Source organism: Dicentrarchus labrax, unplaced genomic scaffold (assembly GCF_905237075.1).
Source record: "Dicentrarchus labrax unplaced genomic scaffold, dlabrax2021, whole genome shotgun sequence".
NCBI lineage: Eukaryota > Metazoa > Chordata > Actinopteri > Moronidae > Dicentrarchus > Dicentrarchus labrax.
Genome location: NW_026136712.1, coordinates 3,053,082 through 3,064,369, shown reverse-complemented (window position 1 = coordinate 3,064,369; position 11,288 = coordinate 3,053,082). Strand labels below are relative to the sequence as shown.

At 40.0% G+C, this 11,288-nt stretch overlaps 1 long non-coding RNA gene across 1 annotated transcript; it reads left to right on the top strand.

Annotated features, from left to right (window-relative positions):
• Positions 1–1,964: 1,964 nt before the first annotated feature.
• On the top strand, positions 1,965–4,139 carry LOC127372930 (uncharacterized). The gene is made up of 4 exons (XR_007886754.1): positions 1,965–2,399; positions 2,929–2,998; positions 3,259–3,427; positions 4,012–4,139. It is a non-coding gene; the product is annotated as an uncharacterized LOC127372930 (long non-coding RNA).
• Positions 4,140–11,288: the final 7,149 nt, after the last annotated feature.

The window sequence follows — 11,288 nt, the reverse complement described above, 5'->3', positions numbered from 1 at the left end:
TGGAAAGGATCCTGCGATTATCCACAACTGTTGTCTTCCATGGACGTCCAGGCCTTTTTGAGTTCCCAAGCTCAACAGTGTGCTCTTTTTTTCTCAGGATGTACTTAACTGTTGATTTGGCCACTCCTAACATTTCCGCTATCTCCCTGATGGATTTCTTATTTTTTGCAGCCTAAGGATGGTCTGTTTCAATTCCATTGAGAGCTCCTTTGACTGCATGTTGAGGGTTTACAGCAACAGCTTCCAGATGCAAATGCCACACCTGGAATCAACTCCTTTTTTTTACCTGCTTAATTGATGATGGATTAGCGAGGGAATAGCCCATGCAGCCCATGAAATAGCTTTTGAGTCAATTGTCCAATTACCTTTGATCCCTTGAAAAAGAGGCGGCTACATATTAAAGAGCTGTAATTCCTAAACCCCTTCCTCCAATTTGGATGTGAAAACCCCTTAAATTAAAGCTGAGAGTCTGCAAGTTAAACCCATATTGATTATATAGCTGTATCTTGAATATGTATGTAAACAGCTAAAATAACAAAACTTGTCAGTGTGCAAATATATATGGACCTAACTGTTGGTGTTTTAGAACTAGCCATTAGCTACCTTTAGTGGAAGCAAATAAAAAAAGGTAACGGGGACAGCTAAGCTACCTTAGCTAACCACTAAGTGCAGTTATTATGGAGTCATTATGTTTTCAACCTGTGAAACAGTCAGTAAGGGAAACATAAAGTTATTTGTATTACTATTACTATAAAGAGAAACTGTTGAGTTTACGATAAGTTTCTACAGTGTTCATATGTCAGTGCTTATGGTTATTTGGTATGTCTAACAGTGTTGCTGAATGTATATGTTTTGTAAAAGAAACCCCTATAGTTACACACTGTTAGCAATTGATGTAATTTCTACAGTAAATCTTACAACAATGTATTGTTTTTGTGTTTTTACTGTAAGTGGCAATGCATCATGGGAAATTTATGGACAGTCCTGTATTATTATTGTAACTACACTGTACAAGCGGAGTTTTACACTGATTTTACAGCCACCGCGTTGCATCATGGGATCGCTGCGGCCTGAATTTTGAATTTGAAGGCGGTTATTAACGAACATTCTGGGACGAAGCAAACATTAAAGAAGAAGAAAAAAAGAAGAAGATTCTGGGACGAAGGTAACTTAACGTTATGTAACTTACTGTCAGCCTAACCTATGTATTTTTATATCATAGATATAACATTATTAGTTCTGCTAATCTGTGTTGGTGGTGACGGTTTCGTCTGCTTTGATTAGTTAACATAAAGTCAGCTGTCTCCTTGTGGTTTAGCTAAATTGGTATCGTAAAATGTTCCAGTAGCCATAGGTGTGTAGAATTGAACGAAATCGGGTTTGGTTTTTAACGGGAGCATTTACTGCCTTAAAAATCCGGTTTTGTTTGCCGTGCTCGGAGTTTCGTGCTGGGCTGGTTTCCGCCCAATCAACGGTTAGACCGAGAAATCAAAATTCCACTGGAGCTCCGAGCGGACTTGTACACGCAGCCTTACAACACTGTCTACGGCTCTTTGAGTCACGCTAAAATGTCATTATTGGTACATAGCTAATGTAGAAGGAAACAGGTGTTTTTACGATAAGGTAGCTAACATTAGCTAACGCGTCTCTTCCTCCATCAGTCCATTGAAATCAGGTTTGTACCGGTAGTTGCTAACGTTAGCTAGCTTGTTCATCACAAGTTGAGTAGTGTGACACTGAGCTTCACACAGCAACAGTCCAAAATGTTTCTTTCTACGCAAGTTTAGCACGTGTGGAAAGGAATTTAATAGAGTTTGTGAGTTTACTCAGCACATTAAGTTGCATAGTAATAGTGCTAACTACAGATATCAGTGTGGTGTGTATATCAGTATGTTAAAATTCCTGTTCTTAAAGCTCACATGTACAGAGACCACAAAGCAGATGTGCCTTTGAGGAATAGTCAGCGACCATGTACTCCTATACAATGTGATTTTTGTGCAGTAAGGTGTGAAACATCATCTTTACTAGTTTGTCACTTGAGGTCACATTTGCGTGAAGGATTACACATTGAATGCCCATTTAGAGGATGTGATAGAAGGTTCTCTGTTTCTGTCGAGTTTTGCATCCCATCTTTCTAAGAAGCACCGCAACGACAGTGTTGAACATGTAGAAAACCCCTCTAATGTAGGAAGACCTGTTGCCAGTGAATCAGTGAGTCAGTGTGAACCATCTAACGTTAATTATTCGTATGATGAGAAGTGCCTGTTTCAGTTGATCTTGGAGTACTTGGGAAAAGTTCTGGAAGCCTACAATGAAGAGTGTGGCAACAAAGCTATCTGCACCATCATGGCCTGCTTGCTCACTTCAAGGAGGGGGATGGTATCTTCCTTATGGCTGATGTGAGTATAACTTGCAGTGCATATACATAAATTAACCATTCCCTCACTCCCTCCCTCCCATTACCAGAAATCAGTCACCAGCCCCATCCTTTGCTATGGACACTTTGCACAAGTTATTCTAATACTCCATAGACTCTGATTAGCCTGAGTATCAGACACCCGTCTCATTCAAGGCATTTACAAAGGGGGAGGGCTTTAGATACCTTTTCAAAAGAAAACTTTTCCCATTGCCAGTTCGGAGAACAGCCAAAATGTCATCCCTTCTAAAAAAAGCTCTCCATGCAGAATACTGTTCTGGTTTCAGAGCAGTTATTCCAGTAAACCGTGTGTTTTTTACGAAAACTGCCTCAATCGCACTATCGATATTCTCCGATCTCCGATATTTGCCATGTGCAGCTGTTTCTACATTTGGCACCATACGTTGAAGCTGATTTCCCCCTAGGTGTTGAGTAGAACATGACAGCTTTTGTTTTCTTTGTCCTTGTTCACTCAATTTACCCATGGTTAACTTATGGTTTTTATTCTCCAGCCCTCTGCCACGGCTGCCGATATCGAGAGAGCTGTCACCCTGCCAAGCACACCTCGATTAGTTGTACCAGGTATAATCTTCTCCTATTTTGTAGAAGTTAATTCTTTAATGAATTCATGTGGTTGAGGGAGGACTGTTGCTCCTAAAAAAATTCTTACTTTGAGTTGTTGATGGAGGCTGCGGTGGTCAAAGGAGATAATAATGTTCAAGTGGAGGTGTGCGAGTCTTTCTCCACTTGAACATTAATGAATTCATGTTAGGTGGTTCTAGTGTTAGGTGGCTCTAATGGGTTGTGCAGCTTTTAGTTATCATATTGTTAATGGATTTCAGGAGAGATACTGCACGGTGCAGACACGTGGATTATGTCCATGGAAGGAGCATGTGTGATGGGGCCCCACAGCAACCTCCTGCATGGATTGGCAGCAGTCTTCGCTGCCTACTATGTGTTCAACTTGCGATATCCGGCATAAGCCGCTAGCACACTTGAGTTCATCCAGAGGTGTGTTTAAACATGGCATTGTCATGAAAACGATCATAGCAATTACTTGATATATGAAGGGATCTTAATCAATGTTTATGACTTTTCTGTAATTGACATTTTTGTTAAAGTTAGGGATGTCAGTAAGTTGGCCCGGCCCACTTAATACAAAAACATATTACTTCGCATTTTGAGTGATCAGATTTTACACATTACTTTGCAGGTATAAGAAAAAACTCAAATTATGCTATCCAATTTGGTGAGAAAGGGATGAGGGGATGGGGAGAGAGTAATGACGATCGCACACACAGACACTCACTCAATCTCTCACACACACTCAGGGGTTAAAGTATTCCGGCACCGTGCCGGATCTCCGGCATAACACGGTTGTGAAGACATTTTCATCAGGATAGAAATTCGGGAAGGTTTATCATTTTTGAGTTCCCCAAAACCAATGGCAGCTCTCACTTAAAAAAAAACGTGTTTAGCCAATCAAAAGCAGAGTAGGGCGGGACTTGTGTTCGCTGGCTATAACAACGTGCAGCTATCCAACAAGATGAAAGTTTTGTCTGAAAGTGTGTTTTTTTTTTTCCCCCTGTTTTCAGAGCCTTTTGCGGCATAAATCCCCAGACGGGCAGCGAGGCAGAGAAAAAACGAGGGCTGAACGCACCAGTTTGCACACTTTTGAGAAAACTGCTGGATTTTGAATTGGTGGGTAGGGGATATTAGTGGGCAGGGGAAATTAGAGGGCAGAGGACATTAGTGGGCTGAGGACATTAGTGAACAGGGGGCATTAGAGGGCAGGGGACATTACAGGACATTAGTGGGCAGGGGGCATGTCTCTATCAGCAAACTTGATCACAATATTGGATTGATGTGCTTGAAAAGGCTGAATATTCCTCTTTTGTTAGATTACTCATGTTTAGATTTCTGAAATATGTTTTACATCTCACGTTCAACCAGTTTGGTACAGTAATAGCAGCAGGGCTGCTGAGAAAGAAATCTATGATGGCAGCTTTGCCAATTTTGTCCCATCTGAGCAGTCTTTTTAAGCCAGTCATTTATTTAGCTTTCATTGCAGTCAAACTATATAAGTAACATTTCTGCCTTCATAAGGATCAATGAGTCAACACCTTTGATGTCAGGTATTAACAACAGCAGCATAACTAATAAATAACACAGGAAAATGTGTCAACGTAGTAGAGAATTCTTTATAACGTCTTCCTCCACTGCAGATTAGACTGCTATCAAGAAGGGGTTGTAGCCAAAAAATGACACTTTTTTGTCAAAGAATATAACTATTGACATTCAGATTGGCAAAACAAACTGTGGGAGTGGTGTGGAAAAGCAACATTCCTTTTTTAAGGCATTTTTTGTTGTTGTGGGAGATAAATACATTTTTTAACAACTGATGCTCACTAGATGTCAACTGGGTAGATTACACAATGCAACAATCAGTGACCTCTGACACTACTGGATTTATGATGTATTTACTTATAATTTATAGCCATATGACAGATACAGTCAGTGAGAATCACTGATGGCCTTCAGAACATGACAAACTGCTGCACGTTTCCACATAACACCAATCCTGTACAACCACTGCAGGGTTTACGACTGCCACTGAAGAGCCTGAAATGTGTGTATTTGTGTGTGTGTGTGTGTGTGTGTGTGTGTGTGAGAGAGAGAGAGAGAGAGAGACTGTATTTTAATGAGATTACTTCCTTCACTTTCCAGGATGATGTTTTTAAAATTCAAGCAGTGATGCAGGACTGAGTGCCGATACTGTAAGTCATAAACTTGAGGAGGCTTAATCCTACCTGCTAGCATATCTCTGTGAGCTTCTCATTATAAAGAATCAAAGATTAGAGACGTGTGGTACCTATGTGCAGTTTGCCACATTATTCATCTTCCCTGAATAACACCTATTGATCCTCTTATTTTTTCCTGTTCAGTAATCTTATTAGCCTGATCCCCCTCTCCCCTTGTCCACCGCAACTTCACCTACCACAGGATGTTTTTGCTATACCACTATCATCATTAAAATGAAGTGTCTTGTTTTCTGAGCTGGTATTTTCACTGTTTACCCATCTTTTTCCTATTGTGCTGTGGTTTGTATGCAAAGGTCTTGTGTGGTTCCGAATCTTCCTCTTTCTCTAACCCCCTCTGCTTTGTGAATATTTCATTCCCCATCTCCCCCTGTAATGTTAATCCAGTCCGAATGGGGTATTAGTCTTGACGCAATGGATCACATGCTTTAGAGCTGTCTCTTCTTGAAGACATTCATGGTGAATGAAAAAAGTGAGAGAGAGTTAAAACCCTGTCTACTTTCTGCCTTTGTGCTTGTAGCCTCCTCTCTAAGGCAGGCCCTATCCTCTACGTGTGCAGATTAGTGTAAATAGAGGTGACACAAACAGTACTAGTGCCAACCTACCAGCATGATACAAATAAGCTTCCACTCAGCATTATAAAACAAAGAAGGACAAGCCCTATTTTGTAACAACCTGGCCCAAAAGTATGTAACATAAGAGGCAGACCACACAGTCCAAAATCAATTCTCAGTGTTTAATTAAGTAAACACTAAAATAGGGTATGTCTGTCAGCAGGTCAGTATGTCTGTGTGAGTGACAGTCAGTCACTACTCAGTCACACACTTATTAGTGTAGTTGCTACTGTTGTTGCTGTGCATCTCTGTGTCTGTCTCTCTCTCTCTCTCTCTCTCTCTCTCTCTCTCTCACCCCAACTGGTCGAGGCAGACGACCACCCACCTAGAAGGGTCTGTCCGAGGTTTCTGCCTCTTAAAAGGCAGTTTTTCAAGGTGGTACTGTTGGGTCTCTGTAAATAATGTTATAAGGAGTTCGGTCTAGACCTGCTCTATTTGAAAAGTGTCCTGAGATAACTTCTGTTATGAATTGGCGCTATACAAATAAAATTGAATTGAATTTAATTTAATTGGTGAGGAGTGTGTGTGTGACAATGAAACACAAAGTACAACCAATAACAAGCTCAGTCAGGGGCAGGTCAGAGGTGATTTGACACCATGGACGACAAGAAGTTCATCTTGGAAGTGGAGAAACACACCTTTTTTTTATCCTTTATAAGGACAAAATACATAATTCAATTCGTCGGGCAGGACGCTCTTATGATGGTTCTAAAATGCTCACAGTGGGATTTGAAGATGCGTGGATGACGGAGCCAAACCACATTGCAGACGCAATGTCATAAAGCAGTGCCCAGTGGAATTTCAGCATGAGAGGGGCTTGCAGATCTTATTTACAGCCTCCTGAGCCTATAGTCTCTGCCCAACCTCTCATTTCTTGTCTCCGCTACATTCCTCACATCCTGGAACAAAGGGACAAGAACCAACAAGAAAGAACAGAACTGTCACAAGAATCATAAAGTAAGCGTGACTGATGGATTGTTTCAGACACTTTTTTTTCAGCAAGGGGTTCCATACCCTTTTAAATGATCCGACAACCACTTGGTTTGAAAACATCATATCCTGGATTCAGAAACCTGGATAAATAGCACAATAACTATGAAAATAAATTTATATTTTATTTTAAACAACTATAACGGCAACTACAGTAGCAAACAATATTGTTTGGATCACTTTAAGTGGATTTGATTAACATTTTTGTGATATACAACGTACCTAATGTTACATAATATAATTTTAGACATATTGTGAAATGGCCTTTAGCGATGATGGGGTCTCTGAAGTCCTGAATGATGTCCTCTTTTTTTTTTTTTTTTTTTAACCAAAGTATGAATAACATCTGTCTTAAAAAGATGACAAGGATTCTCCTAACTCATGTAGTCTTTGAATAACTCTGGAATCCCATATCATTCTGGTTTTCTTTTTGTAACAGCTTATCAATAACTGTATCCATTTTCTTATTAAGCTGCTGACACAGCTGGAGCGTGCATCGTGGTCTGGGGGGGTGTATCGTTCATCGTTAAAGTCACAGGCAATGGTGTGGACAGCTGTCAAGACTTTATCCTAGTGTTTGAGAAACCTGGATATGCTACATGGAGTGTATAGAACTCTTGTGGCATGTAAACATCTTCTACTTCTACAACATTCTTTGTTGGCCAAGATGGTGAGAAATCAAGACATCTGAAACAGACAATCAGAAACTTATATCTGATACTCTTATTTTCATTAATCATGTAAGAGTATGAAAAACCAAGTTTTTCATGTTCCATGTAAACACCATATCCTGAATATGAGCAAAACAGGATGAAGCTAAAATGAGAATACTTGTGTACATGTAAACGCACTCATAGAGAAACTCTTTGCCATCACTAATGAACTGGATCTAAGCTTTTGGTGTAATAATTTACATGTCTTGGCGTGCATGAGCAAAACAGTTAACAGTTTTATGGCTGCATCCCATGGATAAGTGTCTAGATTTTCCTGTCTCTCATGAGGAGAAAGAGGGAAGAAGGATATCAGCACACCCACATCCTCTGTGAAGAACACTCATCGCTCATTAAAATAAAAAACACAGCCGTCATCTAGACTGCTTCTTGTCACTCACTTCATTAGAGTGCTAAGAGCACAGATGGGGAGCTTCATGACAAGCCACTAGCAACTACCGATATCCCATCACCATGGAGAGGGGGGAGGAAACATTTATCTGTGGCGAAGAGCTCCACTGAGGGCACCATTAACGCTGCACATTTGATTGTCTCTGCACTTCCTCTCCTGCTGACTCCAACAGGTCGCCATGTCTTGATTTTATCACCGGTGTTTCTGCTAAGTAATCTGTAGTGGCTTCTCCAATCACCGGGTGAGATTGGACAGCTTGATATTGACACAGTAATCAGATTGCCAGCCTCTTATGTTGAAGAGGCCCAGGAGTCCTATGCGAATATTTCTAAGTTTACTTTTGACAAAAAAAGTACATCTCAAAATCATGGTGAGGCTGAAAGTACCAGTGTGTATTCATTTAGTGGCATCTAGTGGTGAAACTGCAGATTGCAACCAATTGAATACAGCTCGCCTTCCAGACATGTAGGACAAACAAAGGGGACAGCGAAACTCTCGAAAAACACAAAAGGCCCCATCTAGAGCTACTGTAGAAACATGGTTCAACATGGCAGACTACCTAACAACAATATCTCACCAGCTCTCTGTCATGCCACAAACGCTAGAGAAGGTGCACAGACGCTGTACAGGCTACTGTCAGTGTTAACTATAATACATACATAAACGTAACACAGTCCCCTGTGTGCCTGTGTGACACAGGCATTGGCACCATCTGCAGGCACATTATAACATTAGAAGTTACTACAATGATATGTTATGTCTCCCTGGCTGAATGACTTCATCAAAACAACACACTAGCGGTGGTCAGTTCTGACAGTACTATAACACTCGCTGTAACAGCCCAGATTGACCTACTGTATCGCCCATACATGCTGTGATTAGCCAGCCACAAATTGTCTTACGCCCAATAACTTCATCTCATTCCCTGTTGAAATTAATAATGGGCCTTTAAAATGCAACACGCAGAATCCATCATTAATAGGAATTGAATTATTTTGTTTACTCTAATAATTTATACTTTTTATTTTAAACTGAGACTTGGTTGTCACCTGGTGACTACAGCCACTATCATTATTTGAGCTCTCCCAGGTAAAGTGGTTGGGGTGGTGGCATAGCTGCTGCTTTTAAGAAATGCTTTAGTTGATGCCCCATTACTACAGATTAATTCTCTAGTTTTGAGGACTAATGTTTAAAATCTGTGGCACTGGTCCTCTCCCCTATGATTTATACTACCTTGACCCAGTGCTAGCTTTGTTTTTTTTTCTGAACTTTGATCTTTTGGTCAAATGTTACGATGGAGTATTAGGGCCAGACAAAGAAAATTTTTTTTTTGGGGGGGGAATTACCAGAATAAAATCATAATATTACGAGAATAAAGTCGTAAAGTTACGAGAATAAAGTCGGAATGTTACGAGAATAAAGTCGGAATGTTACGAGAATAAAGTCGGAATGTTGAAACGTTGGCTAACGTTTATCACTTTATAAAATAGCTTTATTTTTTAACAGGGATTTGTTTTGGGAGGCACAGAAATTATGTCGATTGTGGCATCAGATCAGAAAACGTTACACAAGACAGATTTTGATGTTTAATTTAAAGGATTTGTTGGTTAACATGTATGGTATATATCAACTCTGCTTCGGTTTCACAACCAAATCTAGACATTATGTGATATTACAATGAACTTTAATGTTTCAGTGTCTCTAAACAAGAATATAAATGGGAACGCTTACCTATCCTAAGCATTTTAGAGTGGTCTAATATTGTATGTTATTGGAGATTAGACCATAGTTTGTAGTAACTTTACCTCAAATGATCTTCTGCCTGACGAGTAGGCCACCAGATCTCATCTAAATTTTATCGATTGATTAGAAGCTAACATGCTAGAGATAGATGTTGTGAATATAGAGCATATTCTTTTGAGTGATTCCACCAGAGGAATGTCAAAAGCCGGGTTAGGTCCCAGCTGTTTGCCTCAAAATTTCTTTAGCTGCTTCGGCTTTGGAGGATGGCCTAGTTGGCAGCACTTCACTGATGGAAGCAGGATCCAGGGAACTGACCCAGCATGCCTCCTCTCCCCCAATTTCACATTCACAGAGCAGTCTGCAGTTTGGAGCTCACATTTGAATCCAGATCCGATTTTAAAGGCTACCCATCTGTGCTGGAGCTCAAGACTGGTGTCATCCTAGTATGGCTGGGTGCCATTTGTTATGTACATACATTTATCATCACACACACTGGGTGCAACTATACTAAATGACACAGGGAATGTATACTAGTTAAAACCCTAAGGCAGGTTGTGCCACACCCAAGTACAAATGTCACAGTTGGTGCTTTCCTGTGACATATATGACTATTATTAGCTAATTTTAGTAAGCTTTGTAAGAGCCTCTGTGTGAAAATCTAGTAAGAATTTTTTAAAACTTTATACTGTAAATATTCTGAAATAAGGTTGTGTGAAATCATATTACAATAAAATGACACACAGCAAACCTGGGGTGAGGTAGTATTATCCCAGTGTAAGAGTGCTGATTTTTTCTGTACTCATTGATTGGTTAATAAAAGCAGTTTTTAGAAGTCCCTGTGTGTAGTCTGTGTGTATTGATCTAGGTGGAAGAAGTATAAAAAAAATAATAGCATCTTGCTGAGAAAGCGCTGTTCTATTGCTATATAAATAGGCAGGGCAGGCCTGGTAGTGAATGCTAGCCGAGATTCTGCTACATTAGGATCATCCTTATGGTGTGTTTGACTGTAGGGCTAGGCGTCCGGTTAATAAAAGTAGTTTAAAGTCCTAGAAAAAAAAATAAAAAAGACTTAACAAAGTTTGTCGAACATTGGTGTCCAACCTTCAGCAAATCCTAGGCAATGTGGTACATAGTCAGTGAAATAGGTTAACCCCTGAAGGTCAACAGGAGAAGATCATACAAAAACTGTATTAGTACAGTTGTGTATGCATGTCCTAAATAACCTGAGCAAATATCATAAAGGACAATAGTTACATCCTATGCTACTTGTAAGTTGTACATATTGTTTTGTGGTGACCATTGTGTGTGCTGGTTGAATTTTGTTTTGTTGGAAAAATTGCTGTAGTGATTTTATACTGCTTAATATATATCCATATACTGGAATTCCCCAATATTTTTAAGTATATTAGTTGGAGTGACTGATTGTTTACCTAGGACATAGGTTTACTGTGGTTTCGGATGTGTTCATCCCTTAGATCCTTCTCTGTTAGGTTTGCAGCAGTTGACTCATGATCCTGCACGATTCAGCTGGAAGAGCTATTTTGTGTAGAATATTTGCAGGGTCTGTGTGTGTGTGTGTGTGTG